At 42.4% G+C, this 25,378-nt stretch overlaps 1 pseudogene; it reads left to right on the top strand.

Moving 5' to 3' along the window:
- Positions 1-13,010, top strand: part of LOC113837652 — a 38,754-nt pseudogene extending 25,744 nt beyond the window's left edge.
- The last annotated feature ends 12,368 nt before the right edge of the window (positions 13,011-25,378 follow it).

The raw sequence follows: 25,378 nt of genomic DNA, 5'->3' as shown, positions 1-25,378 counted from the left end.
TTATACTACTAAAGAGCTTAATGATTTTGCTAATTCATTTAAGCTCAAGTCTGATGTATAATGATCACAATGTATTTTAAGGGTGTGGAATAATGGTGGAAGGAACATAAAATTAGATCTGGCTCAATTTATTGATGTGTGACCTCTCGGTAGAGAGTCTAGATTTAATATGGAAACACTTGCAATTAAAAAAAAAGTTGTCAGCTTCTATATTTGGATTGTTTGTCAAAAATCAGGTGTTTGGCTGGGCGTGGGGGTGCACGCCTTTAATCCCAGCACTCGGGAGGCAGACGCAGGTCGATCTCTGTGAGTTCGAGACCAGCCTGGTCTACAAGATCTAGTTCCAGGACAGTCTCCAAAGCCACAGAGAAACCCTGTCTCGAAAAACTAAAAAAAAAAAAAAAAAAAATTAGGTGTTCGTAGGTGTGTGGGTTAATATCAGGGTTTTCAACTCTATTCCATTGGTCTACCTGTCTACTTTTGTGTTAATACCAAGCTGTATTCAGGACTATAGGTCTGTAATAGAGCTTGCAATCAAGGATGGTGATGCCTCCAGAAGTTCCTCTATTGTACAGGGTTGTTTTGGCTATCCTGTGTCTTTTGTTTCTCCATATAAACTTGATAATTGTTCTTTCAAGGTCAGTGAAGAACTGTGTTGGGATTTTGATGGGGGTTGGATTGAATCTGTAGATTGCTTTTGGCAAGAATGTCATCTGTACTATGTTGATCCTGCCTATCCAAGAGCATGGGAGATCTTTCCATTTTCTGGTATTTTCTTTAATTTCTTTCTTTAGAGAATGAAAATCCTTACTTACATGTCTTTCACTTTTTTGGTTAGTTTTACCCCAAGGTATTTTATGTTGTTTGTGGCAATTACAAAAAGAACATCTTCAACAAATGGTGCTGGCATAACTGGATGCAAACATGTAGTAGACTACAAATATACCCAAGCCTTTAGCCCTGCATAAAACTTAAGTCGAAATAGATCAAAGACCTCAACATAAACCCAGCCACACTGAACCTATTAGAAGATACAGTGGGGAATACCCTTGAATTAATTGGTACAGGGGACCACTTCCTGAACATAACACCAGTAGCACAGACACTGAGATCAAGAATTAATAAATGGGACTTCCTAAAACTGAGCAGCTTCTGTAAGGCAAAGAACACAGTCAGCAAGACAAAATATCAGTGACAGACTGGGAAAAGATATTCACCAAACCCACATCTGACAGAGGGCTGATCTTCAAAATATACAAAGAACTCAAGAAGTTAGTCTCCAAGACACCAAACAATCCAATGAAAAAATGGGGTACAGAACTAAATAGACAATTCTCAATTGAGGAATCTAAAATGGCTGAAAGACACATAAGAAAGGTTTCAACATCCTTGGCCTTCAGGGAAATGCAAATCAAAACAACTCTGAGGTACCATCTTACTACTGTCAGAATGGCTAAAATCCAAAACACCAAAGACAGTTTATGCTGGAGAGGATGTGGAGAAAGAGGAACACTCCTCCACTGCTGGTGGGAGTGTCAACTTGTACAGCCATTTTGGAAATCAGTATGGTGACTACTCAAGAAAATGGGAATCAGTCTAACACAAGATCCAGCAATTCCACTCTTAGGCATATAGCCCAAAGAAGCACATTCATACAATAAAGCCATCTGCTCAACGATGCTCATAGCAGAATTGTTTGTAATAGCCAGAAACTGAAAGCAGCCTAGATGCCCCTCAACCATAGAATGGATAGAGAAAATGTGGTACATTTATACAATGGAGTACTACTCAGCAGAAAAAAACAATGGAATCTTGAAATTTGCAGGAAAATGGATGGAACTCGAGAAAACCATTCTGATCGAGGTAACCCTATCACAAAAAGACAAACATGATATGTACTCACTCATATGTGGATATTAGACACAGAGTAAGGGATTACCAGCCTACAATCCTCACTGCCAGAGAAACTAGTAAACAAGGAGGAGCCTAAAAGAGACAAACTTTGTCCAGTGGAGAAGGAGAAAGTGTCACCATCCCCTGAGCAAATTGAGAACTAGGGAAGAGGGGGAGGGAGCTATGAGAATGAGAAGGAACAAAAATGCAGGATGCAGAGGTCATGAGGGAACAGAAAGGTTGAGTCAGGTGTAGATTAGAAGACAGGATATATGATAGGTAGGATTTCAGTTGGGGGGGTGCAGTAGGGGAGGAAGGGAAGGAGAAGGGAACTGGGATTGTCATGTAATTCAATCTTTTTTGTAATTCAAATAAAAATAAAATAAAAATAAATAAATTAATTAAAAAGTTGTTAAAGTTGTTGTTTGAATGGTTAGCTAAAGTGTTTATCCAAAGATGGTCTGCTGAAAAGGAATTGGAGATGGCTAATATCACTTTGTTTAGTGTTGATGAAAAGATTTTTAAAGCTCAGGAAAATTGCAATGCTACAGTGGGTACACAGTGTAAAGCCTAATCCTCCACAAAGGGAAAGTCTAGAAGACATGCCTCTCATGGACCCTACAGGTTGAAGAGTGGCAAGAGGGGAATGAGTACATTTAAAAGTTTTGTTGTCACCCCTTTCCTTATATCAGACCTTAAGGTTAGAGATGCTGCTGTACAGTTGGACAAATTAAATGCAATGGGTTTAATTGGGCCCAAGGTAGCAGGGACCATGTGTCAACATTGAATTACCAGATATTAAGGTGATAGTAATTATTTTAATGTGAAGCATAGACAAACCAATATTTATAATGGCCTAACCCATAGCGGTCAGCAGAAGCAAACTGAATTTTATAGTGGCATGACTCCTATGGACTCTTGGTACTGGCTAATCAATCCAAGTGTTTCCAGGAATGAAATATATAAGAAGCCTATTGCATTTTTGTTTGACATGTCTAAGCAGAAAAATTCTCAAACAAATGAAAAAAAGGGGTATACTGGATCATGGCAAAAGGCCAACTTGGCCACTGAATCAATTCCCAGATTTTAACCAATGTGTAGAATCAGACCAATTGAATGAAGCAGTGATCAGGTTTGCCTCAGGAACAACCTTGATAAGACACCCAAAAGTTTTACAGTTAGTTTTGCTCCACTTCTTCCCCAGAGGAACCTAATACCTTTTATAAGGGTAACTGTATACTGAGAAAAAGGAAACAATCAGACTTTCTAGGGTCTGTTGAATATTACTTCTGAGTTGATGTTAATATCAATAAATCCCAAGAAACTCTGTGGCTTTTGGGTCCAGGTAGTGGCTTGATAGGCCAGGTGGGAGTTTTGGCTGATGTTTGACTCACAGTAGATCCAGTATACCCTGTAGGTTTCAGATTGTATAATTTGGATAGATACACTGAGATGTTGGTAGAATTCTCACATTGGTTCTCTGACCTTTTGAATGAGGGCTATTATGGTTGGAAAGGTAAAATGGAAGCTGGAAGCCTAAGTGTTGTCTTTGCCAAAGATTGAATCAAAAACATTATGGAATTCCTGGAGAAATTGCATAAATTAGTGCCACTTTCAAGGATGTGGGTGGTGGTAGAAAACAGATGGATCATGGAGAATGACAGTTGACTATCAAAAACACAATAAGGTAGTAACTGATTACAGCTGCTCTAACAGATGTAGTATCCCTAATTGAACAAATCAACACATCACTTGGTACACATTATGTAGCTATTGATCTAGCAACAAATACCTTTTTCTCTATCCCTGTCCATGAGGAACACAAGAAGCAATTTGCTTTCAGTTGGAAAGGCTATCAATAAACCTTTATTGTTTTACCTTAAGGATATATTAATTCTCCTGCCCTGTGTAATAATTTTGGTGGAAGGTATCTTGTTCATCTCTCTTCCACAAAGTAACACACTTGTTACACTATATTGACAATAGTATGCTAGTTAGAACACATAAGCAGGATGTGGCAAACACTTTGAACTCATTGGTAACACATATTCATATCAGAGGATGGGATACAAATCCTGTGAAAATTGAAAGCTCTTCTACCTCAGTAAATTTCTTAGGAGTCCAGGGGTGTAGGGCATGCAGGGATATTCCTTTTAAAGTGAAGGATAAGCTATTGTACCTGTCTCTTACAACCACCAAGAAAGAAGCACAACACTTTGTAGACCTATGTGTATTCTGATTGAGAGCACATTCACCACTTAGGTATGTTGCTCCATTCCATGTTCCAAGTAACTTTGAATTCTGATCACTTTGTGTGTAGCCTGAAATAGGAGAAGGTATTTCAACAGGTCCAGGCTGCTGTGCATGCTGATCTACAACTTGAACCATATAACATAGCAAAACTGATGGTAATTGAGGTGTCAGTGGAAGACAGAGATGCAGTTTGGGGCCTTTGATAGGCCCCTATAGGTCAATCACAGAAGAGACCTTTGGAATTTTGAAACATGACTGTACCATCATTTTCAGACAAATATTTTCCTTCGAAAGACAGCTCTTAGACTGCTATTTGGCTTTAGTAGAAACAATATTTGAGATTGGGCCTCAAATTACCATGCAATCTGAGCTACCGATCATAAACTTGTTGTTATAGACCAAAGTCATAAAGCAAGATATACCCAGCAGCAATATATTATCAAATGGAAGTGTTATATACTTGATCAGGCCAAAACAGGTACAAAAGGCAAAAACAAGTTACATGAAGAAGTTTCCCAATAGCCTATGCTTTTACTCTTGTTACAATGCAATGTGCTGCCAAAAAAATTACCTATAGCCTCCTGGAGTGTTCCCTATATTCAGTAAACTGAGCAAGAGAAGACTGCCACCTGTTTTACTGATAGTTTGCATGTTATGCAGGCAATATCCAGAAGTGGGAAATTGCAGTATTACAATTCCTTTCTGGGAAAGCCCTGAAAAATACTGGTGAATGAAATTATTTAGTGACAGAACTTCAAGTAGTTCACATGGTATTGCAGTTTTGAAGAAGAAATGGGCAGATGTATACTTGTTTCCCAACTCATGGGCAGTAGCCAATGGATTGGCTGCAAGGTCAGGGACTTGGAAAGAATATGACTGGAAAATTGGTGAGAAAGACATCTGAAAAATAAGTATGTGGATAGATCACTCCAAATGGGCAAAGGATGTGAAGATATTTTGTCTTATTCAAAGGCTCATCAAATGAAAGGTAACTTCAGATGAGGAGGAGTTCAATAATCAAAATAGATTAGATTATTCATTTTGTGGACAGTCAGCCTCTTTCCCCAGCCATTCCTCTCATTGCCCAATGGGCCCATGAATAAAGTGGCCATGGTAGCAGAGATGGCAGTTACACATGGGCTCAACAACATGGACTTCCAATTACTGAGGCTTATGGAGCTATAGCTGCTGCTGAGCCAAGGATATGACATAATTACCCAGATGTCCAGAGAGTAGTCTGATGCCAAGTTAACTACACTGAACAACTTCCTCTGCTGAAAGGAGAGCACTTTGTCCTTAGTGGAGTATGTACATATTCTGGTTATGAATTTGCCTTTAATACAAGTAATGCTTCTGCCAAAACCATTCTCTGTGGATGTACAGAGTGCTTTGTCCACTGACATGGTGTTCCACACAATATTGTCTGTGTCCAAGTGTAAGAACAAAACACTTGGGTGACCCCGCCCCCTAAAGACAGGCAGGGCACACACAGGAAAACTTGCTAAGTCATGGACATGTCACCCGCCATGCATTACAGCCTGCATGAGGACTCTACGCATGGGCAAACCCCAGTGCACATGTGCAAACTTTCCTTTAAAAGGTCCAAACTTCCATCTTTCTCTCTCTCTTTGGCTCCTCTCATGTTGGCTGACAACCTAGCCCCATCCACCCAACCCCTTTCAGGTAAATAAACTCCATGTGGGTTGTTCATCTGTTGTTCCTTTCTTTATATCAGTATCTGCAGCTTAAACAAAAGAATAACATTTGGCGCCTGGACGTGAAAAGGCTCTCTCCTTGTACGTTCTCCTACTGCCCACTGGCAGGCATGTGGGAAGGCAAGGAGACACGTGTGGATCAACAACCCCCACTCCATCTCACTGGTTTGCTGGGACTCTGCATACAACACCAGACCCTATTCGGTAAGGCTACCCCTTTCAGTCGGTGTAAACATCTCCCTGAACCCAAAGGGGTGACCGTTGAGTGTCCGGCACCATTCTGGTGTTCTTGGAGGCAGGGGAGCACCCGGCCATGGTCTTCATGGTCACAGTCAACCCCCTTTGCCGACAATCTCTCTTGGCTTATTTCCTACTGGTGGCCACATCGGTAGCTGCTTGCTCCCTCGGTGGCTAGCCGCTGTGAGACTGTTGGGTTCTTCTGTTTTCTTTCCGTTCTTTGGGGCAGCTGAGTCCCTATTCAGACCCAGGGTCTATCTATTGGGCTAAGCCCCTTTGGTACCCCCATGATCCAACGGGCATTTGGAGAGTGGCTTTTACCAGTTTTTAATTTGTACACCCATGGAAAATAAACCAAATAAGGAGATAAGCCCATCCACTCCACTGGGATGTCTTTTAAACCCTTAGATCTCATGCTGTCTGTTAAGGCATCCAGACTCATATATGTCAGTACTAAAAAATAGCCTAGGTGTTCCTTAGAGAACCAGTCTCACTGGCCCCCAAACGGAAGTCTAGACCCCGAAGTTTTGCAGGATTATCTAACTTCTGTCAGCAAACCGGAAAATGGAAGGAGTTACCCTATGTAGAGGCTTTTTTCTATTTATCTGCTAAACACACACTCTCTCCCTCCTCATCCCAAAATCTTCCGGTTATGGAATCTAAGCCCGAAGTAAATCTTACAGACTTGGATCCAGCCAACGAACCTCCATCAGTTGGCCTCCAACCTCCAACCAAGCCCTCTGAAGCCTCTACTATGACCGTCGACCCTCCTATGATGGGCAATGTACTGTGTATGTTCATCTTATTGATTATTGGATAAAATACTGTTTGCCCAATGAGACAGCAAGTTAGACAGGACTAGGAGTCAAAGAGGATTCTGGGAAATGTAGCAGAGAAATGATGTTCCATGCAGGAAGTCACATAGCAAGGAGACTCATATTTAAGAATGGAGAAAAAAGAAGTGTCCCTTTTCGCCTTCAGCTGCTCCAGCGGCGCCATGTGAGCCACTGGCAAGAGAGGGTGCCAGTGAAAGGCATTCTCTATAAGATAAGTCTTATAAAATATATAGATTTAAGATAATTAAGACTGAGCTATCAGATGAGAAATCCTAGTCATTGGCCAAGCAGCATTTGTACCTAATATGTCTCTGTATTATTTTTGTCCATCCAAATGGTGGGCAGAACTCGGGCGGCTGGCAGAGACGGCCCATGTGGCAGTAGGGCTCGGGAAACTTTTGGCAGAAAGATTTATCGTAACACTCCTATCTCTTCTGCTTCAACTGTTCCTGCTCCACCTTCCTCTGACTCAGCCTCTTCCAAACACCCACCCCTGACTTCCAACTTGACCCCTCCTACTACTCGCTCTCAAACAGGATCTCGATCTGCCAAAGCCGATCTGGCCACAGTCCTCCCCTTGCGTGAGGTAGCCGGTGTGGACGGCGTGGTCAGAGTCCATGTTCCCTTCCCACTGTCAGATCTCTCTCAGATTCAGCACAGATTAGGATCTTATACTGCTAACCCAACTGCCTTTATAAAGGAATTTCAGTACATTGCTCAGTCTTATAGTCTTACTTTCCATGATATTTTCATGATTTTAAGTAACAACTTACTGCTTGAGGAGCGCAAGCGAGTTTGGGATTATGCGAAGGCATACACAGATGAGATACATCAAACTCAGCCAGCATACCCTACTGTGTGTGTCCCAGAATGATGCTGTCCCAGAGCAGGAACCAAACTGGGATTACAACACCCCACATTCGCCTGACTCCAGACTCGTCAGCAGCTCCCCTCCTCCTCCTCCTAGCTACTCACCCTACAGGTTCCAGTATGTCATTTCATTTACCAGCCTCTCAGGTGGACCCCAAGGTCTGGGACACCCAAAACCCTTCTGTGGCTAGAGACCACCCCCCCATTGTCATTCAGTTACAGGAGCCCTCGAGGTACGTTGCTCAAGTTCAGTACCCACTCCCACTCCAGAGCCTTAAGGGACTTAAACCTATTATTTCTGATCTCCTAAGAAAAAAGTTGCTTCGTCCTACCTCCTCCCCCTTTAACACCCCCCATACTGGCAGTAAAATCCTAATGGGACTTATCATCTGGTTCAGGACCTACGGCTCATTAACTCTGCAGTAGTGCCCCTCCATCCTGTGGTTTCTAAACCTTACACACTCCTCTCTACTATTCCCCCAGGGACAGCTCACTACTCAGTTTTAGACCTTAAGGATGCCTTTTTCTCTATACCCCTACATACCCAGTCTCAAAACATCTTTGCTTTCACCTGGACTGGTCCCAAAACTCATACTTCCATTCAGCTCACCTGGACTGTCCTACCTCAGGGCTTCCGGGACAGTCCACACCTTTTTGGTCAGGCCCTGGCTTCTGACCTGCTCTCTTTGTCTTTCCCTAAATCTAAGTTCATACAGTATGTAGATGATATTTTACTTTGTAACCCCTCTTTGGAAGTTAGCCAGACTGACACTTCCACTCTCCTAAATTTCCTGTCTAGCAGGGGTTACAGAGTCTCACCTTCTAAGGTTCAATTGTCTACTCCTCAGGTCACCTACTTGGGACTAACCATTACCCCAACCCACAAAGCTATTACTATAGACAGAAAAAATCTTAATCGAGTCTCTTGCAGTTCCTTCTACTAAAGAGGAGATTTTATCATTTTTAGGAATAGCTGGCTCCTGGATCCCCTCTTACTCTCTCCTTGCCCGCCACCTGTATGAGGCGGCTGTTGGACCTCCACATGAACCTCTCCTTAACCCTGTTACTAAGCCCTTTCAGAGACTTAAACAGGCTCTCCTGGAGGCCCGTGCTCTTCATCTACCAGACTTAACTCGTCCTTTCTCCCTCTATGTAACAGAAAGAGAAGGATTTGCCCTTGGATTTCTAGGTCACCAGTTAGGACCTTCCTTTGCACCTGTAGCATATCTGTCGAAGAAGCTAGACCTAACTGCTCAAGGATGGGCATCCTGCATACTTGCTTTAGCAGCTGCTGAGCTCCTTATCCGTGAGGCAAAGAAATTAAACTTCAGGTCACACATCATTGTCTTCTCCCATCACAACTTGTCTCATCTCCTAACCTACAAAGACTTACAAACTCTACCTCCTTCCAGAGTTCTTTCCCTCCAGGTGGCATTAGTAGAAGATGCCACGCTTACTTTCCAATCTTGCCCACCTCTTAATATCTCAAATCTTCTACTTCAACCTAATGCTAACGGTTGTTCAGCTCATTCCTGCATTGAAACCTTGGAGGAACTATTGCCCCATCCTTCACACATATAGGAGGGCACACTACCTCAGGCCACCTTTACCTGGTACACAGATGGCATCTCCTTTTTACATGAGGGGACCCGTAAAGCGGGCTATGGCATAGTGTCAGATACCAGGGTGGTGGAAGCACGGGCACTCCCTGCCCACACTACTAACCAACAGGCTGAATTAATAGCCCTCACCTGTGCCTTCCAATTGGCACAGGGACATTCTCTAAATGTTTACACAGACTCTAAATATGCTTTTCATATCCTACTGTCCCATGCAGCTATTTGGAAAGAACGTGGGCTACTTACTAGAAGAGGAGGATGCATAGATAACTCAGGTTATATTATGGCCATGCTAAAGGCCTCTCACCTCCCCAAAGGTATAGGAATTATTCACTGTCGGTCACATCAGACTCACAGCTCCATTATCTCTAGGGGCAACAACCGGGCTGATAAAGCAGCTAGGGCTGCAGCCCTCCAAGGCCCAGATCTACCTCACCTACCACAGGGAATCCATACACTACAACCCACATCCTCACAGCCACCTCCTGACATTAGACAAATTCTGTCCTACTTACACCAGCTCTTCCACCCTAACAGTAAGGCTCTTTCTCTGTTTGTCAAGGCTCACCTCCAACCTACTTCTGAGGACTTAAATTTCTTAAAAACTATCACTGCCTCTTGTATATCTTCTTTCACTTGTTGGGTACATCTCCCAAAGGTAAGGTCTATCACCCGGCTCCGGGAGAGATGTGTTTTGTTTTGGACTGCTGGGTCCTCCTTGTTATCAGGGCTGCTGAGCTCCCCATCAGACTCCTGTGTCTTTCTGGCATGGCCCTGACACCACTTCTGGACTGCCATTTTTGTTTGCCTCACCCATGGGAAATGCATACAGAACCTTTCTGGTTGCAGCCAACTCCAGATATTGTAACTCCCTTTTCCCCACCCACCAGGCTAGGGACTCTCTCCAAGGGACTGACTGGCAACTTGACTTATCCCACATGCCCACAGTCAGTGAGTAAAATACCTCCTGGTACTAATTGATACTTTCTCAGGGTGGGTAGAGGCCTTTCCTACTAATAACAAGAAAGCTCAGACAGTCTCTGACATCCTTCTCAGAGAAATTATTCCCCAGTTTGGGATTCCAGCCTCTCTTCAATCAGACAATGGTCCTGAGTTTACCTCTAAGATCTCTCAAACCCTGTCTAAAGCTCTCAACATTCCTTGGCATTTTCATATTCCATATCATCCCCAGTCCTCAGGGAAGGTAGAGTGAACAACAGTTCTTTAAAGACTGTTCTAGTTAAAATGTCACAGGAGCTGCACCTTGACTGGGTAAAACTTCTGCCTCTGGCCCTTTTCAGGCTTAGGGCTCTCCCTAAACAACTGCTTTTCACTTCACCCTTTGAACTCATGTATGGGCAGCCAGCTCTAACACCTGGCCTCTCACCTAAACTCTCACCTCTCCCTAACCACCTTCTTATACCTTTACTTCATGATCTCCATTCTCCTATGGGTGTTTGCTGACCACTCTCTACCTCGAACATGTGCTACCCTCTGTACCTACCCAATTAATATCAGGGATCAAGTACTTCTTTCTCCTCCAGAGCAGAGCTCCTGCCCCTGTCTCCTAAGTGAAAGGGCCCTTTCAAAGTAATTCTTGTCACTCCAACAGCAGCTAAGCTTTAGGGCCTTCCCCACTGGATTCACTTAACCGACCTCAAGCCTTTTACTTCTCCACCTGAGATTCACCCTTCATACACAGTTTCTGCAACAGGGCCCTGTACCCTTAAGTTTTGGAGGACACCGAAATCATCTACTTTGCCTCCCATTTCAGAAGAATAAGATTCAATTTCTACAAGGCTGATATAAACTCTTCTGCTTCTAATTACACCCTGCTCATCAATTTCCTAAGGATCCCACAATCACTTCCTTAAAACTCTTAATCCAACTGATTAGCTGTTGTTACAGGAATGCCAGCCTAAAAGCCATGGATCTAAAAAAACAAGGACCACCAAATGTTTGTGCTTTCTGGGTAAAAGTAACCAGAAAGATCCCATACCACCTAGATATGATCTAGTGTGTCTAATCTTTATGTTTTCAAAAAACTTTAAGGATTCTCATAAGTTCCAGGGAGCCGAATCAGATCCAAACAGGTCAGATTCACTCCAGGTAATATTCAACCTTTCACCAATCCCAAATTCCCTTCCCTCATCTTTAGACACCTCGGGAACTCCTCCCTTGTCTTACAATCTTCCCTCAAATACCAGGACCTAAGAAAATTTTTTTCTAAACTCAACCTTGTCCTCTGCTCTGGGAACAACTTGCCAGGTCTAAAAGACTCCAGGGAGTACCATACAGCCCGGACTGCAATGAAACAACCATGTACCCCAGGTCATGGCAGTACCCCAACCTTCTCAGATTCCCCCCAAAGACAGTCAACTCCCCAGGTCAGCAGGAAGCAACCTTGAGATTACTTCATCCCTACTTCCCTAACCTGCCACGCCCAATTCTCCAACTTTTATAATAAACAACAGCCGGGATTGTAAGAACAATACACCTGGGTGATCCCGGCCCCCAATGACAGGTGGGGCACACACAGGAAAACTTGCTAAGTCATCACCATATCACCTGCCATGCATTGCGTCCTGGGTAAGGACTCTATGCCTGTGCGAAACCCCAGTGCACACGTGCAACCTTTCCTTTAAAAGATCCAGCCTTCTATTTTCTTTCTCTCTCTCTTTGGCTCCTCTCAGGTTGGCTGACAACCCAGCCCCATCTCCCCAACCACCTTCAGGTAAATAAACTCTGCATGGGTTGTTCATCTGTTGCTCCTTTCTTTATATCAGCAGCTGCAGCTTAAACAAAAGAATAACACCAAGGACATCATTTCACAGACAGACAAGTGTGACAGTAGACACACAATCATGGATCTACTGGTCTTAACATGTTCCCCACCATTCTAAAACAGCTGGCCTGAAAGAAAGATGGAATGTCCTTTTGAAGTCCAAGTTACAGCATCAGTTAGGTGGCAGCAGCATTGCAGGCTGGGGCAAGATTCTCCAGAAGGCAGTTTAATGCTTTGAAACTGCACTGAGTATATGGTACTGTTTCTCCCATAGCCAGAATCCACAGATCCATAATCAAATGGTGGAAAAGGGAATAGTTTCACTATCATCCCTAGTGACCCACTAAGAATGTTTTAGTTTAGTGTTCCTGCAATCCTGAATTCTGCTGACCTAGACAGTTTTGTTTCAGAGTGGGGAGTACTTATGCCAGGAACCACATCAGTCATTTCATTGGACTGGAAGCTCAGACTTCCTTTTGTTCACTTTAGGTTTCTAATGGTTTTAAACCAACAGGGTAAGAAAGGAGTAAAAGTGTTAAGAGGTATGATAGATCCAGACTACAATGGGAAAATGGGATTGCCTCTCTACAATGGAGATAAGAAGGACTATGTCTGGAATGTAGGAGATCCTTTAGTCTGTCTTTGTCCTGTGATTACAGTTAATTGGAAGCTGCAACAGCCTAATCCAGGCAGAATGGCCAAGGGCACCGTCCCACCAAGAATGATGGTATGGGTCATTACCCCAGGAAAAGATCCAAGACCTGCTGACATGCTTACAGAGAATGGAGCAAATGCAAAATAGGTAGTAGAGGAAGGTAGTTATACATACCATCTAAGGACACATGGCCAGTTACAAAAATGCGAAATAAACTTGACATGAGTGCTTCTGTTATAGTATGTTAACAATGTTTGTGTGGATGTTTGTGCTTTCTTTCAATTTCTTTAACATCAATTAAGATAATATCAATGGTTACCATATTCAAACGAGATACTAAAAGGATAAAAACCCAAAGGACATTACTACTTTTGCTAAATTTACAGTACATTTATGGTTGTATGAGTAATAGCTGTTATTCTTTTGTTTAAAAAGAAGAAAAGAGAAATATTGAGATGGACATATTGACTATAAGTTTATTATAAGGCAGAATGGGTAGACTAAGAAGAGGAACAGGGTAATGGCTGACCGCCATGGCCGGTCGCCATAGAGAGACAGAGCGGGGAAACAGAGGGAGGGGACAGAGAGCAGGAACAGGGGGAGAGAAAGAGAGAGCGCGAGCGTAAAGGGGCAGAGAGAGAGAGAGAAAGGTGCAGGGGCCTATCTTTTAAAGGGGTCCTCTGCACCTGCGTACAGACTTCTTTCCCATGGAACCTTGGGCTGACCAGGGTATTGCCTGAGTGGATTCCACCAGGTAACAGGGGCAGGCCAGCATAATGCCTGAACCTTTCATTCCCACCTCTACTTATTATTAAAAAAAGGTGGGGTGTTTAGACATGGCAGGTTAAGGAATAAGGGCGTCGACTTCTTAAGACTGCTTCCTGCTGACATGGGGGGCGTTGACCATCTTTGGGGGACCCGAGAAGGTTGGGGTGCTGCCACGTCCTGGGGAAGCTGGTTGTTTCATTGTAGTCCAGGCTGTATGGAACTCCCTGGCGCCTCTTAGACCTGGCAAGATGTTGACAGAGCAGAAGACAAGGTTAAGTTTAGAAAAAATTTTTTCTTAGGTCCTGTCATTTGAGGGGAAGATTGTAAGATGAGGGAGGGGTTCCCGAGGTGTCCCAAGATGAGTGAAGGGAATTTGGGACCAGGGAAAGATTGAATATTACCTGGAGTGAATCTGACCTGTTTGGATCTGATTCGGCTCCCTGGAACTTACAAGAATCCTTAGAGTTTGTGGAAACATAAGTATTAGACACATTAGTAGCATATTTATGTTAGAAGCAACTTGGCTGAAAGTATTACCATTTAAAAATAGATTTTCTTTGGACAATGAAAAGCATCTTAATCTTGACCTTGTAGTTATTATCCTATAGTGGTATTGTTGAACTTTACTATGAACAGTAGCATGAGAAATAGAGAAATCAGGAACATATTTTATTCTTTTTTAATGTCTCAACTCATTATCATCATTTAAGCCTTTATATCCTCAGGCCTTCGTAACTACATTCTCAGACCTTCATACATCTTAGACTTTCCTATCTTTACATAGATAAACCCTAAAATACCTGTTACTGGAATCTGTTTTGCTTTAAGCTGGCAAGACTATCAGTCATCAAAAGCATCAGAGTTCTTGAGAAGGATAAGATTTTACCTGAATCAATCATTAAAGAATAACAGAGACTTGCCAGCAGGCTGCATGGACCGCCATCCCCAAGGTGCTCCATCCATAGTAGTGGGCTGCAGGACACCTGCCTTCTTGCTGATAACTTGCGACCTGTGGATTAGAGACTTTGGGAAGACTCGCCTACCGTTGGCCCAAGCAAAGCCGGGAAATTCGATTCCGTTGTCCTCTTGTCCATTGTCTGGAATACTTTGTAACAGTTGAGGTGAAGGGCAGGGTTGCTCAGTGACCAGCGTTGTCACTGAGATGAAGTTTCTTCAGTGCCCAGTCTTCTCGGAGGAAATGGGGTGGGGCCAGCAGCTGGCCTATCTCTCTGTTACAAAAAGCTTTTTAACAAAACATTTTAAATGCCATATTCTCTAGATCTCTGAGCATTTGAGGGCTGTCTGTTTAGTATCTTAGCAGTTAAGTTTGTCTTTAGTTAGAGAAAAAATACCTTTTTGTAATAAAAGCTGTACCTTTGTAAACGGCTTACAGGATAAACTGAGTGGTATAAATATTTTGTTAATTTGAATAGACTTTAAATGTTTATCATCATTTAAAGATATATAGCAATTTAGAAATATGAGACTTAATAGTTTAATTTAAGTTGTATATAGAGCTAGATAAGTATAAAGTTAAATTACAGGTACAGAGATAAGCAGGACTGGATAACAGTAAAGGGGGAGTCAGATTGTAATCTCTGATCCGTACATTGTAGCAAACAGACAGGAGATTTAAAGAGACAGAGTAAACAGAGGGTCCTGGAAAGGCACAGTATTTAGTAAACAAGCCATGAACAACAGAGCCAGTGAAAGAAGAAAAAGACAAAAAATAAAATAAGAAGAAAAAGACAAAAATAAAATAAAAAGCAAAAAGATCTGGCAGAAATCAAAAATCTGGCAGACAGGTTTGCTCGATAGGCCGCTGGAGCTGTGCGTGCCTACAGGTAGGTCACATGACCAAAACGGCAGCAACCTTAAGCCGCTTTTGTCTGTTTACCTGCTTGTTGGATGAAACCAGAAAGGTTCCTCTATGCATTTCCCATGGGTGAGGCAGGTGGAGAACCGGCAAAAAGCTCCTCTACGGATGCACGTCTGCCCGTGGGAGTTGCCAGGGGCCTGGCCCCGAAGGGGACACAGCTGTCCCGAAACTGAAAAAGGACCCAGCAGTCCGAAATGAAAAAAGCAAAAAAGCACCGCTCCTGGAGCGGGATCCCATGCCTGACCTTTAGGAAATGCAAGCAACAAGTGAAAGAAATAAAAAGTAAGATGTCAGGTGGCAGTGCTTGAAGTGAGTGGGTAGGCCTAAGCTAGGTCACATGGTTATTACCAAGATGGCGGCCCCCAGGGTAGCACACGTGGTTGAGGTGGCGACCCCCGTAAGCACATTTTCAATTGCCAGAAAAGTTTTAAACCTCATTCATGTGGAAAAATGAAAACCAGCAGACAAACAAAACTCTCAGAGCATCTCAAGCAGACATTGCCAACCAAGAAGAAACAGTCAGAGAAAGAACAAACAGAACAATGAGGGACATTCCCAGGTGAAAGAAAGTTCCCACTGGGAGGCAGAACTCTGCTCATTTACCTACTCACTGCCAGTAACCGAAAGATCCCGTAAAAATAAAATGGACCCAGATTGAACAGCACTGGGTCTGCCCCATAGGAACGGTTTGGGTTTCTTACCGGATTGTAGCGAATAGGCAGATCAGTGAGTTTAAGAGATCCTTAGTTGGAAAGTGGAGAGTTGAGTTCCGGCATCTCAGGCTGCTGCAGGCAGGAGGAAGTGCCAGGAAAAGCGGAGATGGAAGTGGATTGTAAGGTTACCCTTAGCCTAACATGTGCCTGCCAGCAGGTAGCAGAAGGTATAAGGGCAGAGCCTTTCCACGTTGGGCGCCAAAATGTTATTCTTTTGTTTAAAAAGAAGAAAAGAGAAATATTGAGACAGACATAAGATTATAAGTTTATTATAAGGCCCGGTAGAATGGGGAGACTAAGAAGAGGAACAGGGTAATGACTGACCACCATGGCCGATCGCCATAGAGAGACAGAGCGGGGAAACAGAGAGAGGGGACAGAGAGCAGGAACAGGGGGAGAGAGAGAGAGAGAGGGCAGGGGCCTATCTTTTAAAGGGGTCCTCTGCACCTGCGTACAGACTTCTTTCCCATGGAACCTTGGGCTGACCAGGGTATTGCCTGAGTGGATTCCACCAGGTAACAGGGGCAGGCCAGCATAATGCCTGAACCTTTCATTCCCACCTCTACTTATTATTAAAAAAAGGTGGGGTGTTTAGACATGGCAGGTTAAGGAATAAGGGCGTCGACTTCTTAAGACTGCTTCCTGCTGACATGGGGGGCGTTGACCATCTTTGGGGGACCCGAGAAGGTTGGGGTGCTGCCACGTCCTGGGGAAGCTGGTTGTTTCATTGTAGTCCAGGCTGTATGGAACTCCCTGGCGCCTCTTAGACCTGGCAAGATGTTGACAGAGCAGAAGACAAGGTTGAGATTAGAAAAAAAACTTTTTCTTAGGTCCTGTCACTTGAGGGGAAGATTGTAAGATGAGGGAGGGGTTCCCGAGGTGTCCCAAGATGAGTGAAGGGAATTTGGGACCAGGGAAAGATTGAATATTACCTGGAGTGAACCTGACCTGTTTGGATCTGATTCGGCTCCCTGGAACTTACAAGAATCCTTAGAGTTTGTGGAAACATAAGTATTAGACATGTTAGAACCATATTTATGTTAGAAGAAACTTGGCTGAAAGTATTACCATTTTAAAATAGACAGATTTTTTTTTGACAATGAAAAGCATCTTAATCTTGACTTTGTGATTATGATCCTATAGTGGTATTGGTGAACTTTATTATGAACAGTAGCATGAGAAATAGAGAAATCAGGAACATATTTCATTCTTTTTAATGACTCAACTCATTTTATCATCATTTAAGCCTTCTTATCCTCAGGCCTTTGTAACTATATTCTGAAACCTTTATACATCTTAGACTTTCTTATATTTATATAGATAAACCCTAAAATACCTGTTACTGGAATCTGTTTTGCTTTAAGTTAGCAAGACTGTCAGTCGTCAAAAGCATCAGAGTTCTTGAGAAGGATAAGATTTTACCTGAATCAATGATTAAAGAATAACAGAGACTTGCCAGCAGGCTGCATGGACAGCCATCCCCAAGGTCCTCCATCCATAGTAGCGGGCTGCAGGACACCTGCCTTCTTGCTGATAATTTGTGACCTGTGGATTAGAGACTTTGGGAAGACTTGCCTACCGTTGGCCCAAGCAACGCCGGGAAAGTCGATTCCGTTGTCCTCTTGTCCATGGTCTGGAATACTTTGTACCAGTTGAGGTGAAGGGCAGGGTTGCTCAGTGACCAGTGTTGTCACTGAGTTGAGATGAAGTTTCTTCAGTGCCCAGTCTTCTCAGAGGAAATGGGGTGGGGCCAGCAGCTGGCCTATATCTCTGTTATAAAAAGCTTTTTAACAAAACATTTTAAATGCCATATTCTCGTCATATGGCATTTGTATTATCTTTAGGCATTATTACAGCTTGGTTACTGTTTTTATTTGGAAATTAATCATGACATAAGGCGATATAGTTGTTTGCTAAGCTGAATAGGGGTGTATTATGAAAGCTATTCTTGTTTGTCAACTTGATTATATCTGGAATAAACTACAAGCCAGAAATGGAGAGCACACTTGTGAATCAGATCTGGAGGCAGGAAGACAGACACTGACTTTTGATCTGGATCTTGAGGTCTGATGACATACACCTTTAATCCCGACCATGAGGCAGGAAGCATAACTTTAATGTGGGCCACAACTCCTGTCAGAAGACTAAAATATATGATGTAAGAAGGAATATTTCCTTCTTTTCGTCTTTGACTTCACTTTACCAAAATGTCCATTTCTTCATTGGAATCTAAGCCTACTTATTTGGGATTCCAGCATATACAGAAGACCAGCTAAGATACCCAACCTCATGGGATAGAACAACTACTAGTTTCTTGAACTTATCATTCACAGATAGCCATTGTTGGATTAGTTGGACTGAAGCCTGTAAAAATCATTCCAAAGAATTCTACATATATATGGGATATATATATATATATATATATATATATATATATATATATATATATATGAATGAGAGAGAGAGAGAGGTTATATGATGCCAGTAAACACTAACTAATACAGACTTCAAGACTTCAATCCAAAACTGGTCAAAAGAGATGGAGAAGAACATTTCATACTCATTAAATGAAACAGTTAGAGGACATTGCAATTCTTAACATCTGTGCCCCAAGCACAAGGGCAGCCACATTTATAAAAAGATACTAAAATTGAAATCACATATCAAATCTCAAATATTAATAGTGAGAATCCTCAATACCCGACTCTCTCAAATAGTCAGGTCATCCAGAAAAAAATTAAATACAGAAACAATGGAGCTAACCAACATTATGAATAAAATGGAAAGAACAGATGTTTACAGATGATTTCACCCTAACACAAAAGAATATACCTTCTCAGATACTCAAGGACCTGTTGGGGACCAAGAAAGTTCCATTATGATATGTCTTAGGGTCCAGCCTCTGGTTTCACTAAGCAGGAGCACCCAGGAGCCTACAATTGTATTGCTAATTCGAGAAAGTCTGCTATTGAATACCATGGCCTTAGTGTAGAATGCCTCCTAGTTTGCATCTCTATGGGCCTAAGCATTGTGTAGGCCCACACCTGGGCTGAGAACTCTGTCTGTATGACTCGGAACTGTATAGGTAGTGCTTGAATTAATAGAATCACTTGATATTAGCTATATACATTATAATAGATGCTTCCTGATGCTGCCCCTGCCCTTGGAAGACTATTTAAATGGACTTCTCAATAAATGGTGGCTTCTCAGCATCAGCTGGGAGCCCTCCTGAAATGATATGGTGTTTCCTGTCTCATTATTAGTGCCATTGTGTAATTAGATTTCCCTAGTCCACACACCCCCACTCAGAATTGGACCTGGGACTGTACAGCTGGCTCTGTTCACAGTCCTGAAGACAGCTGTCCGGAACAAGGAACATTCTTTAAAAGTGACCACATAGTCTGCCAAAATCATGTCTGAAAAGATACCAAGAAATTTGTATTAACCCACTGTATCCTATCAAACAACGACAGATTAAACCTGGATTTCAATGATGATGGAAACAGTAGAAAGCTTAAAGACCCATGGAAACTGAACAACTACATACTGAAATATTACTAGTTAAAGGCAAAATTACAGAAAGAAATTAAAACTTCCTAGAAATCAATGAAAAGGAATGGATAGCACATCCAAACTTATGGGACACAATGAAAGAAGTAGTGAGAGGAAAAGTCAAAGAACTAAGTGCATTCATAAAGAAGTTGAAGAGAACTCATACATTATTGCATAATGAAATATCAACAAAAGAATTGAATACACCAAAGAGAAGTGGGTGGCAGGAAATAATCCAACTGCAAGCTGAAATCAACAAAATAGGAATAAATAGAATAATGCAATGTATCAAAGAAATTAAGACTTGGTTCTTTGAGAAAAGCATCAAGATAGGTAAACCCTTATCACAACTAACTATAAGACAGAGATAGAACAAATAACAAAATCAGAAAAGAACAAGAGTACATAGTGAAAGGTTCAGGCATTATGCTGGCCTGCCTCTGTTACCTGGTGGAATCCACTCAGGCAATACCCTGGTCAGCCCAAGGTTCCATGGGAAAGAAGTCTGCACGAAGGTGCGGAGGACCCCTTTAAAAGATAGGCCCCTGCACCTTTACACTCTCTCTCTGTCTGTCTGTCTCTCTCTCTCTCTCCCCCTGTTCCTGCTCTCTGTCCCCTCTCTCTGTTTCCCCGCTCTCTCTCTATGGCGACCGGCCATGGCGGTCAGCCATTACCCTGTTCCTCTTCTTAGTCTCCCCATTCTACTGGGCCTTATAATAAACTTATAGTCAATATGTCTGTCTCAATATTTCTCTTTTCTTCTTTTTAAACAAAAGAATAACACATAGCAACAGACATTAGGGAAATTTAGGTAATACTTCAAAAACCTGTACTACACAGAACTGGAATATCTAAAAGAAATGGACAAATTTCTTGATAGATATCACATACCAAAGTTAAATCAAGATCATATAAACAATGCACATAAACCAACCCCTTCTCTGAAGAATCTGCCTTAGGCTAAAGTGAAGAGTTTTGAATTACACCAATTGGGAAGAGGAAATCTCAAAACATGCTGGTATAGAAGTTGTTTGTGTGGTTTATAATGATAACTATAATGAGTTATAACAGAAAGGACAAAGCAGTGCAGGGTAAATTACAAAATGCAAATTTTGAGGAGAAAGGGAGCATCAGAAATGAAATGCATGTACATGCTATATTCAAGGAGATAAACAGATTAAGAAATGGAATAAAGGGAATGATGACTATGGGGCAAGACCCCCCCCAGATAAGTTACCAATTTGTGGAAAGAAACTAAAGAAAAGATTAAAATGTGGAATGGTGGGGCACATCTTAATCACAGCACTGGGAAAGCAGAGCCTCCGGGATCTATGAGTCTGAAGCCAGTCTGGTAATTACAGCAAGTTTCAGAACAGCCAGAGTTAGACAGTATAAGCCAGAAAGCTGTTGAAGATATAATTGAATGAGAAGGCCATTGTCCAGCCCCAATAAGCAGCAGAATGTGGCAGTTTCAGCCACATGGCTCTGAGTTTAGACTTAATGACATAAGAAATGGGTTATAGAATAAAGTGACTGAGGCCCGGTAGGTGTCAGGAGTGTCAAAGAATGGAGTCCTAGTTGTAGTTGGAAGTTTTTCTCTGTCTTGCAATGTTCTACTAGACTGGTTTCTCTACCACCCACAAGGTCCCTGTATCTGCTTATGAAATAATACTCTGAGGCTTCCTATCTATTACAATTGTTTTGGCAGTGCCTCAGACAAATTACTGGCTAACTTTCTCTTATTAATTAACCTATTTCTATTAATCTGTGCATTGCATTGAGGCTGTGGATTACAAGTAATGCTCCAGCATGTTACTCCTTTAGCAGCTACATGGCATCTCCCTCACTCTGCCTTATTTTTCTCTGTAACTCTGTGTGGATTTCTCACCAGTTACTTCTCACCTAGTTATATTTATATTGATCAAACTAGCTTTATGCATTCACCAATCAAAGCAACACATATTCCCATCATACAGAAGAGAAGGACATCCCATATGACCTAGCAGAGAGGCCACATGTGTGGAACTGTGAGTTGAAGCCTGGATTGCGTTGGAGAACCCAAGATATTAAAAATGCCAGAGTTGATCCCTTTCCACCAACCGATCCACAGCGAGGTGAGTGAGCCTCTGCTCTTACCAAACCCCCATCCAAACCAGCATTCACCCCACCCCACCCCACCCCACCCCCCGGGCCTGCACCTGCCTGCTTGGGGTAGACACGCCCAGGCAGGGAGGAGCTCCCTGAATCTGGTAACACCCCACTCTTGCATCCCTTTCCACTGACTGATCCACAATGAGGTGAGTGAGCCTCTGTTCTTACCCAAACCCATTAAAACCATCATTCACCCCGAAACCCCTGGGCCGGTGCCTGCTTGGGGGTAGACATGCCCAGAGAGGGAGGAGTTCCCTGAATCTGGAAACACCCCACTCTTCCATCCCTTTTAGCCAACCAATCCACAAAGAGAGTGAGGAGACTACCAGGAGAGGCAAGACTTCCAGAGCTGCGAACATTGAATTCCTGGCCCCAACACACCACTGGGTCACAAGAGGAGGTAGAGAGACCCCACCTGCACCCACTAGAAGAAGATATGGGCAGAAGACAGAATAAGATCTCACTCAACAACAGAAAGACCAATATGACACCACCAGAATCTAGAGAATCCACTTCAGCAAGATCTGAAAAGCCCAACACAGAGCATGAAGAAGAGAAGGACCTCAAAAATTATCTCGGCAAGATGATAGAGACCTTTAAAGAGGAAACAAGAAAATCCCTTAAAGAAATAAAAGAAAAAGCAAGCAAAAAATTACACAAAATGGAGGAAAAGACAAACCAAAATATTCAAGAAATAAACAAATCTCTTAAATAATCTAAAGAAACCCAAGACAAAACAACCAAACAAGTGAAGGAAGTTCTTGAAACAGTTCAAAGCATGAAAGCTGAAATAGACACAATAATGAAAACACAGAATGAGGCGATGCTGGAAATGGAAAGGCTGGATAAAAAATAAGGAACTAAAGATGGGAGTATAACTAATAGAATTCAAGAGATGGAAGAGAGAATCTCAGCTATTGAAGACTCGCTAGAGGATATACATTCATCAACCAAAGAAAACCTAAAGTTCAACAAAGCCCTAACACAAAATATCCAGGAAATATGGGATACCATGAAAAGACCAAACCTAAGAACACTAGGTATAGAAGAAGGTGAAGAAACACTACTCAAAGGTACAGAAAACATATTCAACAAAATCATAGAAGAAAACTTCTCCAACCTATGGAAGGATATACCTATGAAAGTACAAGAAACTTACAGGACACCAAACAGACTGGACCACAAAAAGAAGTCCCCTCGACACATAATAATCAAAACACCAAATCTACAGAATAAAGAGAAAATATTAAGAGCAGCAAAGGAAAAAGGCCAAGTAACATATAAAGGCAAACCAATCAGAATCACACCAGATTTGTCAATGGAAATTCTAAAAGCCAGAAGGTCTTGGATAGATACCCTACATGCACTAAGGGAGCATGGATGTCAACCCAGACTACTGTACCCAGCAAAACCTTCAATCATTATAGATGGAGAAAACAAGATATTCCATGACAAAAACAGATTTAAACAATACATATCCACAAATCCATCACTACAGAAGGTTCTGGAAGGAAAACTCCAACCCAACGAACATAACTACACTACAATCACAAAAACACAGGCAATAGATGATCTAATTTTACCAAACACAAAAAGAAACAGGAGGGCAAAATCCACACGCAATGGTACCACCAACAATAAATCCAAAATAAACAAGAACCAACGAACAATGGACATTAAAATCCCTAAATATCAATGGTCTTAACTTACCCATAAAAAGATATAGGCTAACAGAATGGATATGAAGACAGAATCCATCCTTCTGCTGTTTACAAGAAATGGCTGAAAGACACTTAAGAAAGTGCTCAAAATCCTTGGCCATCAGAGAAATGCAACTCAAAACAACTCTGAGATATCACTTCACACCTGTCAGAATGGCTAAAATCCAAAATACCAATGACAATCTATGCTGGAGAGGATGTGGAGAAAAAGGAACATTCCTCCATTGCTGGTAGGATTACGAATTTATAAGACCACTCTGGAAATTTGTAAGGCAGTTGCTCAGAAAAATGGGAATCAGTCTACCTCAAAATCCAGCCATTCCTCTTTTGGATATATACCCAAATAGTGAATGTTCATAAAACAAGGACATATGTTCAACCATGTTCATAGCAGCATTGTTTGTCATAGCCAGAACCTGGAGGCAACCTACATGCCACTCAACTGAAGAATGGATTGAGAAAATGTGGTACATTTATTCAATGGAGTACTACTCAGCAGAAAAAAAGCAATGGAATCTTGAAATTCGCAGGCAAATGGATGGAGCTAGAAGAAACCATCCTGAGTGAGGTAACCCAGTCACAAAAAGACAAACATGGTATGTACTCACTCATATATGAATTTTAGACATAGAGCAAAGATTACCAGCCTATAATCCTCTTCACCAAAGAAACTAGGAAACATGAAGGACTCTAAGGGATAAATGGACCCCAGGAATGGGAAGTGGCATGAACTCCTGAGATAATTTGGAGCATGAGGATAGGGGAGAGGGAGCTGCCACAATAAGAGCAAGAGAAGAGGAGTAGAGGAGAGGAAATGGAGGAGCAGAAATACTGAGTTGGGGGAAGAATAAACGAGAGAGAGAGCAGGATGAGAGATACCATATCAGAGGGAGTCACTATAGGTCCAAGAAGAGATCTGGAACTAGGGAGATTTCCAGAGACCTACAAGGATGACATGATCTGACAATCCAGGCAATTGTGGAGAGGATAACCTAAAAGCCCTTCCCCTAAAATGAGATTGGTGACTACTCTTCCTAGAGACCTCATCCAGTGGCTGATGGAAGACATCTACAGATATACACTGAGCTGAAATCTGGAATTTAGTTGAAGAGAGGGGGGAATGAAGAGTGAAGGTGTCTGTACCTGATTGGAGAAACCCACAGGAACATTTGGCCTGAACAAGGGAAAGCACATCGACCCCAGATGCCATCTGGGAGGCCAGTATAAGACTGATCCAGACCCCTGAACATGGATGTCAATAAGGAGGCCTCTGAACTCCAGGGAGCCTCTGGTAGTGGATTAGTATCTTTCCCTGGTGCAAGAAGGGACTTAGAGAGCCCATCCCACATGAAGGGTTACACTCTGGCCCTGGACACATGGGGAAGGGCCCAGACCCAGCACAGGATGATTTGGTGGACACTGCAGAGCCCCTGTTGAGGGCCCTACCCTGCATGGGGAGTGGTGGGTGAATGGGGTGGGGGGTAAGTTGGGGGTGGGAGAGGAGGGAAGTGGGTGAGGGGAGGGAGAGGGAGGAGGGACTTACAAATGTAACAAGCTTGTTCCCTAACTTGAAGTAATAAATTAAAAAAAAAATGAAATAAAGCCAGAGTCACTGAATACCGACTGGACTGAGGAGAGTGGATAATGGAATGGAACTGGCTCAAGAGAAAGAAGTATGTTTCAGTCAAGAAAAGTGAATAGAGTTGCAGATTTTGGTGAATGTTTTGACAT

This window comes from Cricetulus griseus, chromosome X, assembly GCF_003668045.3.
Source record: "Cricetulus griseus strain 17A/GY chromosome X, alternate assembly CriGri-PICRH-1.0, whole genome shotgun sequence".
Classification (NCBI taxonomy): Eukaryota; Metazoa; Chordata; class Mammalia; order Rodentia; family Cricetidae; genus Cricetulus; species Cricetulus griseus.
Note: the sequence above shows the minus strand (reverse complement) of the source record. Positions and strands in the feature narration are given on the sequence as shown.